This window comes from Cheilinus undulatus, linkage group 11, assembly GCF_018320785.1.
Source record: "Cheilinus undulatus linkage group 11, ASM1832078v1, whole genome shotgun sequence".
In the NCBI taxonomy this organism is placed as follows: domain Eukaryota; kingdom Metazoa; phylum Chordata; class Actinopteri; order Labriformes; family Labridae; genus Cheilinus; species Cheilinus undulatus.
This window is the reverse complement of record NC_054875.1, coordinates 15,417,257-15,432,857: the sequence shown is the minus strand read 5'-3', so window position 1 is coordinate 15,432,857 and position 15,601 is coordinate 15,417,257.

Here is a 15,601-nt window from a genome sequence, read left to right as displayed (position 1 = left end):
TCCAGCTAGACATTCAGCTAGACATTAGTAGGAGGCCTCAAAGAAAAAGTTATTATTTAATATCATATCTTCCACACCAGGCAACCCATCAGAAAAATCCCTTTTTTGTAAAGTGTAGGAATACCTAAAGTAGGTAGAAATATTCAAATTCTAATTTCAGTGTGCAGGTCCACCTAGAGCTTTAACATATTAACATTCCTCCATCCCCATTGATTGCTAACTGGTGTTCTTCACTTCCTGTCCCCATCTGACATTTGCATGCCATCAAGATCAGCTGACTGCAATCTATTTAAGCATGCTTCATACTAACTTTATATGGACTGTCTATCTACATTTATTTTTCTACCGTCTTTATCGTAGTTTTGTGCCTTTCTGTAAAACAGTACACGGGAGTACATGGCCTCACTTCTTTTGATTTTCACCCCTATGAATGTCTTTGATCCCATCATCCCTTAAAGGTAGAGCATGTTTGAACATGAAATCACACTTGATCTGCTGTAAAAATGGCCGTGAACTTCAGCGTTAGCAGCTGACAGCTAAAGTTCACAGGGTTGGGAAACATTTCCATGGTAACAGCAGGCTCCAACAAACAGACCCTTCTGTGAAACTAGAATTGTGGGTAGTGTGGTTCTTTTCCCCAAGATCGTGAAGGAAGTACTTTTCTTAAAGTGGACTTGATTTCATACAAACTTGTGTCCTTTATAGGAGCATATATATAATTTTATATTTGGGTTGCTCATGGTAAGTCTACCTTGTAAGGTTGTGACATTATGGCTAATTATCAAATCCACTATGGAGAAAACAAACCCCTCTGTTGAGCTCAATTGATGTCCCAACTGTTCTGTTAATTTAAACATACATTTAACCCATTGTTAACGGCAAAATCCCTCCGGCCTGCTACAGTGTCATTTAACATTTGTCCAAAGTGACATATCCCTTGGACAGGTGTTTCTGGCATTAAGGACCTTGCCTAAGGGCCCACATTGTGCCCTGACTGGGATTTGAACCCTGCTGTAAACTATATAAACCACTGAGCCATCCTGCCTTAAGTTTGTCATGCTTTAAGGAGGGGACCTAAGAGAACAGGCTTCATTACAGTCTCTAACATTCTTATCACTGCCATTTCTATAAAATATAGAGTACTGTGCAAAACTTTAAAGCATGTTTGGGCCAAAAATTGAGGCTAAAGTAAGGTATAGGTGTGGTGAGTGAGGGCACCATCAAACAGGAAGGAGGATTGACGCAACCCTGGTCGTGCCCTGGATCTCTTTGCATATTACCAGGGGCATGGCTGGACCTTGGTTGCTTAGTGACACGCATGTCAACATGTGTCAAGCTTGACTCTGCCTGCCACCCTCCAGCCCTGGGTTGTTGTACTTGGCGCCTTATATGCCTAAAACTTTTGTATGACTGTATACATAGTATAAGGTGGGGTATATAACTTAAATGGAAGGGGCTTAGCCCTACTGCGGTCACTTATGGCACTGGGCTCTAAATATTTTAATGACACACTTAAGGATTAATTGAACAAATAGTCTGTTGCGACAGGCCTCAAATCAGGCCACTCTCACTCTCTCAAGCTTAAAATCCTCTTGTACAGTGGTTCTCAAATAGTGGGTTGGAACCCAAAAATGGGTTAGGGAGCTGTTTTCAGTGGGTCGTATATTGGTGTCTGGAAAAAAAAAGTGCCAAAGTAACTAGGATGTATGGAAATTCTAAGCAAACTTATTTCCATACATGTACTTTTCTCTGTTTTGCTGGAAAAGGAGTAAATTCTGATTTGACTCATTTACACTGTAAGCTTGAATTGAAATATCTTGAAGAAGCATTTTTACCATTGTAATGTCTGCATTTCAGAAGATCTTTAAAAAACAGCCAAAATCTACATTATCACAGAAAAAAGGAAGGAAATAACAGGCTTGCATGCATGTCCTGACAAAGTTTTGTCCAGTCTCTTTGTTCATTCACATTTTGTTCCATCAACATTAAGTGGTTGAAAATTTGGGTCATGATTTTATATAAAAGAGGTGGTGGTGCGTCCTATGGATACACCAGTTGAAAACCACTTAAATAGTATATACAAGTACATCCAAAAAAAAAATTGAATATCATGAAAAAGTTCATTATTTTTTGTCAATCATTTCAGAAAGTGAAACCCATATGTTAAATAGACTCATTACACATAGAGTAATATATATATATATATATATATATCTTGAAATGTTTATGATTATGGCTAATGATAATGAAAATCCAAATTTCAGTGTCTCAGAAAATTAGAATATTGTGAAAAAGTTCAATATTGGAAAGTCATGATGTTGCACCCTAATCAGCTAATTAACTGTAAACACCTGCAAAGGTTTCCTGAGCTTTTAAATGGTCTCTCAGTCTGGGTTAGTAGGCTACACAATCATGGGGAAGACTGCAGACTTGACAGATGTCCAGAAGACAGTCATTGACACCCTCCACAAGGAGGGTAAGCCACAAAAGGTCATTGCTAAAGAAGCTGGTTGTTCACAGAGTGCTGTATCCAAGCATATTCATAGAAAGTTGAGTGGAAGGAAAAAGTGTGGTAGAAAAAGGTGCACCGGCATAAGGGAGAACCGCAGCCTTGAGAGGATTGTCAAGCAAAATCCTTTCAAGAATTTGGGGGAGCTTCAAAAGGAGTGGACTGAGGCTGGAGTCAGCACATCAAAAGCCACTATGCACAGATGAATTCTAGACATGGGATACAAATGTGGCATTCCTCGTGTCAAGCCACTCCTGAACCAGAGACAGTGTCAGAAGCGTCTCACCTGGGCTGTGGAGAAAAAGAACTGGACTGTTACTCAGTGGTCCAAAGTCATCTTTTGAGATCAAAGTACATTTTGCATGTCATTTGGAAATCAAGGTCCCAGTTTCCAGAGGAAGAGTGGAGAGGCACAGAATCCACGTTGCTTGAAGTCCAGTGTGAAGTTTCCACAGTCAGTGATGATTTGGGCTGCCATGGCATCTTCTGGTGTTGGTCCACTGGGTTTTCTAAAGTCCACAGTCAACGCAGCCATCTACCAGGACATTTTAGAGCACTTCATGCCTCCTTCTGCTGATAAGCTTTATGGAGATGCTGATTTCATTTTCCAGCAGGACTTGGCACCTGCCCACACTGCCAGAGGTACCAAAAGCTGGTTCAAGGACCATGGTGTTACTGTGCTTGATTGGCCAACAAACTAGCCTGACCTGAACCCCATAGAGAATCTATGGGCTATTGTCAAGAGGAAGATGAGAGACACCAGACCTGACAATGCAGATGACCTGAAGGCCGCTATCAAAGCAACCTGGGCTTCCATTACACCTGAGCAGTGCCACGGGCTTATGGCCTCCATGGCACACCACACTGATGCAGAAATTAATGAAAAAGGAGGCCCAAGCAAGTATTAAGTGCATAGAAATGAACATACTTTTCAGAGTCCTGACATTTCTGTTTAAAATATCCTTTTTTTATTGATCTTATGTAATATTCTAATTTTCTGAGACACTGAATTTTGGGTTTTCATTATCTGTAAGCCATAGTCATCAACATTTCAAGAAGTAAAGGCTTGAAATATTTCACTCTATGTGTAATGCATCCATTCAATATATGGATTTCACTTTCTGAAATGAATGACAAAAATTATTGAACTTTTTCATGATATTCTAATTTTTTAAGATGTAACTGTATATCCAGGCTTACAGACGCACAGGACAAGATCAGTAAACATTTAAGAGGTACCACTTCGTCCGCAGGGTGTTGCCAAAATCAACACGAACCAAAAGTTCCTTACTGGAGCTTACATTTTTGAATCAGAACATCATATCTGTATGATGAGGCTGAAAATCTGATAAACCTAGCATCTTAAGTTAACATAGTAAGGACATTAATTTCCAGAAAGCCCATGTATGAATGATGTGTGTTTCAGAACAATAATGAGCCTCTTCTACCAACTGGATTGAGCATGTTGGCACGAGCAGTAAACTGAACTCAGTAGCAAATCAAACAGTAACATCTATCTCTCTGTGTCATACCATGGAGAATGCTTTCATTTGGAAATATATTGTTGGATCTTTTGTTGTTGACTTACATTTTGAGTTACTGGACTGGATCATGTTTAATTTTAAAGTGCTGCTGTGTTGTTTGGTGTATATATTATGTTTGAGTCATTTGTTCTGAGGGGAGGAACTGTGTAAAAAAAAAAGAGAAAGCACCAGTGAATAGTTTAAGATTTATTTGAAATATTCATTCATAAATACTGAAGAAAAATAACAAAGCTATAGTGACTCACTTCAAATATAGGCTTTCTAAAAGGATTTACTTGTAAGCTGCTGCATTAGGTGCCATTCTTGGCTGACACGAAATTCCCGGTTGCATTTCATATTGTTAGCAATCCGGGAGAAAACGTGTCATTGAGGAAAAACACCGGGAAAATCTTCACTTCAGTCTAACACTTGAGGATATCCTGTTTGAAAATGGTGACATGGCATAAACTAGAGACCGTTTTTATGTTGGTTTCATTTTCCCTACTGATTTTAGAGAAACAAAACTGTAAATGTACCTTGAATGGGTCTTGTTAAGTGTCTGTAACGAATCAGATCCTGGTTTTTAGTTTCTTCTCTTACGTTTTGGCTTTTGTCAGCTGGGAATTGTACATTCACTGTAGATACTTTTATACAGTCTTTACCTGCTACAAGTGTTTCACTGTTTTTATGCTTTTATTGTTTTGTTTTTGAAACAATAAAGTTTTCAGCTCACAAATGTGAATCTACTGTCAGGAATGAATGCTATCTTAAGTATGAAGGTAATGTGTGGTGGAAGGAAGGAGGAGAGACTGCTCTGAGTTTGAGGTGATGAAGTCCTCAGTGCCAGCCCATCTGCTCAGGATGTCCTGTGCAGTGTGGGATGGAAACGGACCCCATAACCAGCTGAGGCTCACAATCACAGCTGCATTATGGGTTCCGTTACAATCCCACCCACCAAAACATACTTCAGGTCAGGTCAGGTCAATTCTGGTCAGGTCAGCATAGCTGAGAAGAGGAATGGGAAAGTTATCAGGAGGAACAGGTTGATTTCCATCACATGAGAAGGACTAATCAACAGAAATGTTGTGGTTTATATAAGTACATTGAAAATCTTTATCCGCACTGGACTGACAATCTGCATTTGCACAAATTCAAGTCAGAAGAATGAGACGGAAGGTTAGTGTCCCATTTCTTTAGCACTAACCCACTGTGTATCTTCTTTCATTTAAAAAAACAACTTAATAGCTGTGATTGAAGATGGCACTTAAAAATGTAATATTTAACCATAGTTTTGATTGACTTTTTAAAATCAACTTCAACTTAAGCATCTTCTGTTTGGTGAAAATACTATTTTTACAGATTAACCCATTCCTTCTTTCAGTTTAGAGAGAGTACCTTAGCTGTTAAATCTAAAATGGCTTGTGATTGAACTGATTCCATTAATGGAAGCTGTCAGCAAAAAGTTCAGAAAAACAATTCTGTTGTAGTACAAACACATCAGCACCTCTGTCTCACTTTGTTGTGTCCTCTCAGAGCTGACACAGCCTCTCTTGAAAGGATCCAGAATGACTCACAGAGCAATGAAAAGAAAGCAGCACTCTGCCCACTTTGATTACTTTCATACTGATTGGAAAACCTTTCACTTTGCGTCTCATGTGTGGTATAGATAAGATTAACTAGTATAAATAACTCTAAATGTTTGGAAGAACATATTTTGGATTAACTTGTTAAGCATTGTTTTTCAGAGCTTTCTCTTCATTGTAACACCACTTCACAACATTTGTAGAAACAACACAGGTGTTTTTACACATGGGAGAATCAAAGTTCACTGAGATGATAACTTTGCTGTTAAAAATCATTTCAACATAGCCACAACATAACAATATAAGTTTAGTTTTCTTGGTAATAAAATAATTCATGTTCTTGCTTAGTAGCTCATTATAAAATAAATTATAAAGACTTCTAGAAAATTCCACTTAAGCTAAAGTATTTAATAGACTAACTGCAAAAACTGAAATATGGCCGGCTGCGATTTTCATATGACAGGTGCAATATTTCTTTAACATGACGTGCTTAAAATACCACTTTAAAACTTTTTTGCAGCAAAGATGTTTTGTCCTACACACCGTCCAATTATTCAGGTTTCAAAAAATCCTACTTTCATCATTTTTATACATGTTTTTCTTAATCAAAATGATTGACTAAAATTATCACTCCCTCCCATGCAACTATTTATATTAAATTATCAATATAGCAAAATAATCAATATTTAATATTTTTCAAAATTATTCATCCCCAGTTTAATGTAATATAGTGTTGGTTTTAATAGAATAACTTTTGCTTGTGTTTGTTAAAAAATACATAAGATTAGGAACCTTAAAGAATAATTGCATATTGAATCGCAATCACAATGTTGATTTTGTTCAGCCCTAGTATTTATTAATTAAACTGAAGTTCTTTTAAAAACATGCCTGTGAAATACAAATACAGCAAAACCTCAAATAATAGCCAATCCAAATTTAAGGACCAGACCAGTCCCCTTTACTTGCTTATATCAATGATGGCCGGCAGCAATCCTGATGGACAGGATTTTGATTTTGATTTTTGGCACTGCATTTGGGCTTTTGGTTAAAATCTTCATTCTTTTAACAAATTATTTGTAATGGTTTGCTAATACCCATGATTACAGTAAGTAATGATAAAAATGTGACACTGTAAAATTTTTCACATTAATTAGATGAAATAATTTTCACATTAATTTATGTGTCCTGTTGCCATCTCTCCTTGTTGTAGATCTAAAACCATTGAGACAGCTCTTTATTTGCCTGACTGGGCCTTGAGTTGGAATGGGCTTTTATTTGAAGTTTCAAGTATTTATACTTCTGCATTACTTTTTGTTGGAATGAGATGTTATTTTTTCTAGAGTCATATCAAAGCTAAATATCCAAAAGCAAGGTCAGTTTATATCCGCACAGTTAAAGATTACCTGTAGGGGAAAATTTCAAGAGAGGAAACTAACTATTACATTTACTATAATTAGCCTACTGTGTTTTTACTTTTACTTAAGTATACTTTGAAGAAACTATTGTACTTTATTATATTTTAAAAGTGTGAACAACTGAGTAAAAAACTAACATGTAAAAATCAAAACAAAGAGGTTCTAGCTTTTTGTCAACAGTATAAAACTGTCCATCTCTTTGAGTTCAACTACATGACAGTTATAGTGAGAATGAGTCCACATTACAGCCAAAACAGCCATTGAATTTCACTTTATTACAAAGACTTTACCTAGACAACCTAGTTGGACATTTCTATTATTACTATATTCTTGTTTTTTTGTTTTTGCAATAAAAAAATCACATGTTACTGGTACAAGCCCCTCACTAAAAGCTACTGATTTCAGTAAATTTAAAATGACTCACTTTTTACTGTTACTTGAGTAGACTTACAAACAAAATGCTTTTACCGATAGCAATGTAACTGTGCGATAACTTGAGTGTAATAGTCTTGTACTTCAACTTAGGACAATAAGACTTAAGACAATAAGAACTCTGACTATTGAGGTTTTTTAGTTTTTGATAAAATATTTTACAATCCTTTTTTAATCTAATGTGTTGAAGGTGGAAATTAAAGCAAACTAGAATTAAAAACAAAGATTTTGCACAAGAGGGCTGTTTTCTTTATTCAAGAATACAATTAGTTTTAGTCTAATTTGATTTGTCAAGTGTTGTGTAGCTGATTCAGAACAAATAGATTCTTAAGGAAAGTTACACAAAGAGCAAGAAACTAAAGGGGAGTATAGTGTTAAAATATTTTGCTTGTAACTGATACTATCTGAAAATGCAGATTCGATAAGCCTCGTTAGTCTTAACACTGATACAAGTTTTAAAGTCTATCAGTAATGATCATTATTCCTCAATTTTTCTTCCTTATATCTGCTGAAAACGGCAGTTTTTTTTCGACACAGCCTTGGGATGCCACAGGTAAAGCTGAATGACTCAAAAATAGTTAAGTCCACTAAACTTAATGTAAACTCTGGCATTGTTAAAATAGTCAGACCCAGTCTTGAAAAACCTGTTTAGAGGTCAGTGAGACAAAACGGAGCTGATCGAACGATAAAAGGAAGGAGAGCTGAACAAAAATTAAGGAAGAGATCCACATCATGAGACTTTTCCCGTTCAGCTTCAGATAAGTCTAAGATCCTGATTCAATGATATATTTATAACTCTGTCTTCCTTATTGCTGAAGGCGAAACGTCAGGATGAATAAAAGATAAAATAAAGCTTCAATAAAATAAAGGCTGTGAAATGCTTTCAGTTTGATGCCCGTTAACCTCGGCAAGATGGACTGAAAGCTCCTGACATCAACAGCCAATCAAATTCGTTTTGAGCAGTAAAAGATTTTAAGGCAAGAATGAGAGGACAAAATTTAAAAGAAGTTAAATGAGGAGAAAATCTGAGGTGAAACGAGGGCGTATACTTTTCAAGTCCATGACCAAAGTGAAAGTACACCAATAACTGTCAAAAACCCACCAGTATCACTATACTATATGTTATGATAAACTTTGAATCATCGTGTCTTAATGATCTCAATGCAAGTGGGAAATTTAAAAGTTTGCTGAAGTTCTCACCTACATGCCAGGTCAGAGCCTCCCCCGGTGTCGTCTTCTCCGCTAACAGCTCCTGAAGTCTAAACTTCCTCTTTAAATACTCGAGAGATTCCTTTCACTTTCACTTCTCCTTATCTCTTAACTCCCCCTTTCCTTTCCCACCTCCTCCCCCTGCTGGAGAAACGGTACTGCTCTGTCATGGATTTTTTTTATGTTTCAAAGAGGAATCTTAGGTGATATTTAATGCTCACTTGTGTAATTATACATTCCCCTTGGTCAAGAAAAGCAATCAGTTGATCTATTAAATTTCCTTCCTCTTTATATTGTTACAATTTAATCTGAACTGATAACGGGGAAATCTGTAAAAAGTTTTCTTTCTTTTTTTTTTTTAAATTTTACATGAGACATCCAAACTCTAATTTTGATGTTTTAATGTGGGCATGTGAAAAAACCTAAGCATTTTGCTTATGAATATTATATTATGTGCTTGAGACAGCACATTCAGGCCTACCCATGGTGAAGCCATTTTCTAGATTTGGCCCGTCCATGTTATGCTTTCAGCTATCCAGATGGCTTTGGTTTGATCTGCTAAGTTTGATCCACGCAGATCTATTGAACAACTTTGGCTTTGGTTTCTTTAAGTGTCAAACTGCTTCAAAATTAACAGAATTTTATTCCAGTTTTTGGAGAACTATCTCAAAGACTCCTTTAACATTTGTTCATGGTTTATGTACAGTTCAAAATATATCTTCAAAAGAGAGGCATAAATGTAAAAAATATTAACATCTAAAGTAATGATGAGGCTAACAGTCCTCATAATGTTACTATGAACAATCTTTTTTTCTTTAAAAAATCAAAGATCTTTGTTGAAATTGTCACCACCCCTTGCAAATAAATATTTAAGTTTATAACTGTGTACAGTGAAATGGAATGACGAGATGTTGAAATTGTCTGCTCTACAAAGGGAACTGATCACAGAAGGCAACATTTCAGTGACAATTTAAACTCTTACTTTTCTTTGTACACAGAAAATACAACATTCACTCATGCATCACATCAAAGCTATTGGCATTGATCACATCCCATCCTCCATAAGAAAAGGTACAGGAAAAGGACAGTGAATCAACGGGAGGCTTTGTGGATTTACTACATGCGTCTAAACTCCCTGGTCTAAATGAAGAATAGGATTTCACTGTTTTTCTAAAGAACTGTTTAATTGTGTTTAAAAGGTTTAACATCTTGTTTCACTTCTTTAACCAGTGGTATTTTTGCACTGCCCTTTAATACCTTTCATCATTTGCATTTATGTATATAGTTTTTTTCATATCTCCATTGGCCTGTTTCGACACCGTCTGCTGGAGGTTCTGGATGTTGACATCCTCTGCAGGCCATTACCTGTATGCCCAGGTGGCACGTTTCTATTGGTCAGTACCATTTTAAAAGAATCTACAGCCTCCAAGTCTCTGTTTCTTTGACTCCCTGATTTAGGATTCACTTGAAAATGCTATAATTTGCTTTTACTTGATTTGAAATAGTTACATTGGTCAGCCCTTAAGGCTGAAGCCCAGAGGAGTTTATACGTTTTTGTAAGTCCTGGAATTTGCTGCCCTTCGACATCTGGTTGGCCCTTACACTGTCTGCTTTTAAATCTCTGTTTTAAATGCAACACATTTTTACATCTCATAACTTTATATTATGATTTTATGTAAACAATATATTTTGAACTCACTTTTTTTTTTGAGTATAACTAACTGTTATTTCTGGGACCACTGTATTTTGTGAAGCATAAAGCACTTTTTAAACTCTACTGTTTCTCAAAATGTGCTCTATAAATAAAGTTGGAATGGATTTTTGTTAGTTACTTGGTATATGTGTACACATAAAGTAGGCATGCATCGATAAACAGCAGCATGAATAGTTCAAGTACCACCTGCGATCTTGTATTTTGTGATATGCACGGCCACAGCCATTGATTTTTCCATGTGTAATAAGAGATCCAACCAGTTAAAGAACCAATCAGTTGAAGTAATCAAATATTGCATTAATCAGTCTTATCTTTGCAGTGCTGACTCTTTCCTTGTGTTCATTAGGAACATCTACATGAGGCGTGATGGATAATAGGAGACAGGTGTGAGCAACTGAGTGTGACAGAGGAGTGTCAGTGGTCCGTCTGGGTTTCAGCTTGGAAAGTCCGGTGAATTTGGCGGATTACCTGATCCTCCCTGAGGACCTCCAGGAGGCAGAAGGTAAGGTGCTTCAGGTGGAGAGAGAGTGAGTGTGCTCTCTGATGGAGGAAATCAGAGCACTGCTACCACACTTGTCCTTGAATGTTTGCAATGATGCAGAGCTTTTCATTAAAAGAGTCATATCCCCCTGTCCCCGCTTCTCTTCGCATTGGCTATCGAACTGCTTGCAGAGGCTGTAAGGTGCTCTAAAGATATCTCTGGTGTATGTCTTGCTGGAACTGTGCATAAGCTAGCCCTATATGCGGATGATGTCATCCTCTTTATGACTCAGCCTGAAATGTCTATTCCTGCCCTTGTTAAAATTATAGATGCATGTGGCAGCTTTTCTGGTTATAGAATTAATTATGACAAATCTGAGGCCTTGCCTTTGGGAGACTTTGGGGACAAAAGTACCTTGTTGAACTTTCCATTTAAGTGGTCTGACTCTGGCTTTACATACTTAGGTGTCAGGGTCTCAGCTGATTTAGGCAGTCTGTTTAAAATGAATTTTCTTCCCATTATTTCTGCCATTAAAAGTGATCTTCTTAGGTGGTATGACCTCCTCTCTTGGTTTGGTAGAGTCAGTTTAATTAAAATGAACATTCTCCCAAGAATCCTGTACCCAATGCAAATGCTCCCACTGAGGATCAATAAATCAGTTTTCACTGACATTGATAAAGCTATTTTGAAATTTATCTGGCATGGGAAAAAATCACGTCTCAGTCTTAAAACACTGAAATTGCCAAGAGAGAGAGGTGGTTTGTCAATTCCGGACTTAACTTTTTATAATTGGTCATGCCACATGCGCATAGTGTCAGATTGGCTGAGACATTTTCTTGATCCCAAGCAGGAGACCCATGTTGATACCTGGCACTGCCCCTCTTTATCTTTAATTGGTCTCATCACAAATAAATTATCTCTTCTTCCAGCTGAGGTACAAAGCAGCCCAATTTTAATGAATACAATCAAAACCTGGGAGAGGATTGTTAAATTTATTCAGAGAAAGGGGTCCTCATCTGTTTTACAACCTATCATCCACAACCCGGCCTTCCCTCCAGGTTTGGGTGCAAATATTTTCCTACACTGGTATGATTGTGGTGTTAGGATTGTTGGAGATTTGTTTGAAGCTGATAAGTTATTACCATTTGAACAAGTCAGAAACAAATATAACATACCCTCTAAACATTTTTACGGTTATTTACAGGTGAGACATTTCATCAGCAGCCTTGACCTACCTGAAACTTTGCCTAAAGCTTCTGACATTGATTCATTTTTGTTACAATTTTGCCTCAATAAAAAATTCATATCCCATGCCTATAGGAAGTTACAGTCTCTCAAGACATTGAACATCAACAAAACTAAACGTTTATGGGAGAGGGACCTTGGGATTGAGTTTGGGGAGCAGGCTTGGTCTGATGCTGTAGAGTCCGTAGGGAAAACTTTTTTGTGCAACAGGATATCAGAAAGTCAGTACAGAATCCTTCACAGATTGCAACGTACACCCCAATCCCTTAATACCTTTTATCCTGAGTTGTCTCCCCTTTGCATAAAGTGTAAGAAAGAGGTCGGTTCTTACATTCATTGTATCTGGAGCTGTTCTGAGGTATATGATTTTTGGGTAAAAGTTTCACAGGAATTAAATCTTATTTTTGGTAAGACAATACAGGTAAATTCCAGTTTGTTTCTTTTAAACATAGCAAGTGAGAAACTCTGTTTGACAAATGTCCAACATAAACTTTTGAGCAAGCTTACTGTCTTGGCAAGAAGATGTGTTTTATTTCAGTGGATTAAATCCAGACCTCCAACTATCAGTCAGTGGCATGGAGAAATTCTTAAAGTTTTGCCGATGGAATGTTTAAGTTCAAGGTTGAAGGGAAATGAGAAGTCTTTTGACAAGCTTTGGGGGCCCTTTCTTGACTATCTTCCAGACTGCATCACAGACTTAATAAAGAAGGGATGTTGTGATGTAAACTGGCGCCCCTCATGTACTCTTCAAAATCCTTGAGGTTCTCTAATGTGTATCTTATTTTAATATTAGGTTATTTTATTGTGCTTTATTACCTTTCCTGCTTTGTGGATTCATTGAACCACATTTGATATCCAATTACAGTGATATAGAAATGTCTACGTGGAACCGCCTGTACTAGTACATCATGCTTGTTATAGGGATATTTTGACCATTTCGTTTTATTTTGTATGTATTATCTGATCCCACTTGGTTTATACTCTGCTTATTTCAGTACTTGCTGTCATGTGTTTTTCGTTTTCTTTTTTCTTTTCGGTTTTCCTCCTTTTTTCCTCTTAAATGTTCAAAATTCAATAAAACATGTTAAAAAAAAATAAATAAATAAAAAATAAAAGAGTCATATCATTAACTTAAGACATAAGAATATGATGTTAAGCTTTTATATTGTTTGGCAAAAAAAAAAAAAATGTACGAAACCCTGTGATGGAAAGCATAAAAACTAACTAGAGCTTGTATGATTTTTTTTCTTGTTTTTTGACATTTCAAAGCATTTTTTGTACCACAATGTCACATTAAAACACTAATGGCAGAGACTATGTGAAGTGACCACCATCAGGATTAATTAATCACATAAATATGCATTAACACACTGCTGATGCAGCCGTTTAGGGTTTAATTCCTTACCTAAAGACACTTCGTGTTCCTGCAGGAGCTGAGGTTTGAACGCCTGACTCTGTATTTTGAAAATAATACAAAAGTAAAATAGTTAGAATCAAAGCATATTTGAGGTCTTGATTGAACATTTTCATCAGGATAGAAAAATTCATATTGTAATTTAACTGAGACATTCTCCCAGAAGCTTTGTGGCTTGTCAACATGCAGTTTGGCAAATTCCAGTCTCACTTTTTTATGATTTGTTTTCAACAGTGGTGTCCTCCTTAGTCATCTCCCATGAAATCTACTTTGGCTAAAACAACGATGGATGGTGTGATCTGACACTGATGTACCTTGACCTTGGAGTTCACCTTTAATGTCTTTGGAGGTTGTTCTGGGCTCTTTTGTTACCATTCGTATAATCTGTCTCTTCGATTGTCATCAATTTTCCTCCTGTGGCCATGTCCAGGGAGGTTGGCTACAGTCCTGTGGATCTTAAATTTCTGAATAATATGTGCAACTGTAGTCACAGGAACATCAAGCTGCTTGGAGATGGTCTTATAGCCTTTACCTTTAAAATGCTTGTCTATAATTTTCTTTCTAATCTCCTGAGACAACTCTCTCCTTCGCTTCCTCTGGTCCATGTTTAGTGTGGTACACACCATGTCACCAAACAGCACAGTGACTACTTGTCACCCTTTAAATAGGCCAACTGACTGATTACAAGTTTGTAGACACCTGTGATGCTAATTAGAGGACACACCATGGTTGAACATGTCCCTATGGCCACATTATTTTCAATCTTTTCTAGGGGTACCATCATTTTTGTCCAGGCCTGTTTCATGAGTTTGTTTTTTTTAAATAATTCGGTTGAACCACAATTCAAAAGCAATGTCTGATTTTCATTGGTTAATTTTCATTGAATTTTTATTTATTATTGCTTTTGTCAGATTCAAGTAATTTCTGTGACCATTGTGGGTTTTTCTTTCATTAACAGAGGGGTACCAACAATTTTGTCCACGTGTGTATGTGACTTCGGATGTGGTGATACATGTTCGTCATGTCCTCCCACTTTGGTTCTCCTTAAACTGAAGTGAATGCGGGCTGGTTCACCAGAAAGCACCAAAGTTCTGAGACTCCCGAATGAAACCAGAGCCAGAACCAGAACCGTGTCTGTCTGAAAACACCTACAGTGACCCTGTTCCTAGCACCAAAACAGCTCTTGCTTTAATCTAAGTGAGGAGCAGAAAGAGCCATGGTAGTAGTCTTGTTAGTGAAAAAAAAAGAGCTTAAGAATAAGGCAGAGGCAGCCATTGGTCAGTAAAAAAAGGTAAAACAACTTTGATCAACTACTCTGGTTTTGCAAAATATTGCAGAATTTGTTCAATAGTTGCAGCTGCTACTCAATGCAAAATGACCAATTTATTTAACCATTATAAATTCACCCAAAAGTTTTATTTAAAGCTGTAATTTAAAAAAAAAGAAAGAATCAAGTTTTGCTCAGTTAAGAGAGCAGGCGTCGATATACTGAGGCTACAGTCCTCAACTCACTAGTCACAGGATCAATTCCCAGTGTCAGAGCATGTTTGGAGCACATTTTCCTCCACCCTCTCCCCATATTTTCTGTCTCTCTTTGGTTTTCATAACTAATAAGGACAAAAGATGTGATAAGGACTTTTGCCATTATCAAACAGCACTGTTTTGTTCTCATAAAGTAAACTGCACTGTCAAAAGGTATAAAATACAATATAATACATGCCTCTAAATAGTAAGACTGCAATACTCAAGAAAATAACACATCAAATGTGTCATTCATCAGCGATATTTTGTTGGTTTCTCTATTATTTGCCGCTTTTTGCTGTTATTTAGCTAGGGAAATGACAGAAACCCCCTAAACTGCCTTATAATAAGCACCAAAGCATAATCTGATTGTACTTCGAAGTCTAATGGTCTGGAGACCATGACAGTGCTCTAAATCTGTCTTTTAATTACAAAACAGTAAGTCTTGGGCTCCAAAGGCCTGGCAGTACAGCAGTACATAGCTCCACATCATTCCCATTCTCTCACCCATTTCCTACTCTATCCATTGATGCATCAAATCAAGGCAATTATTTA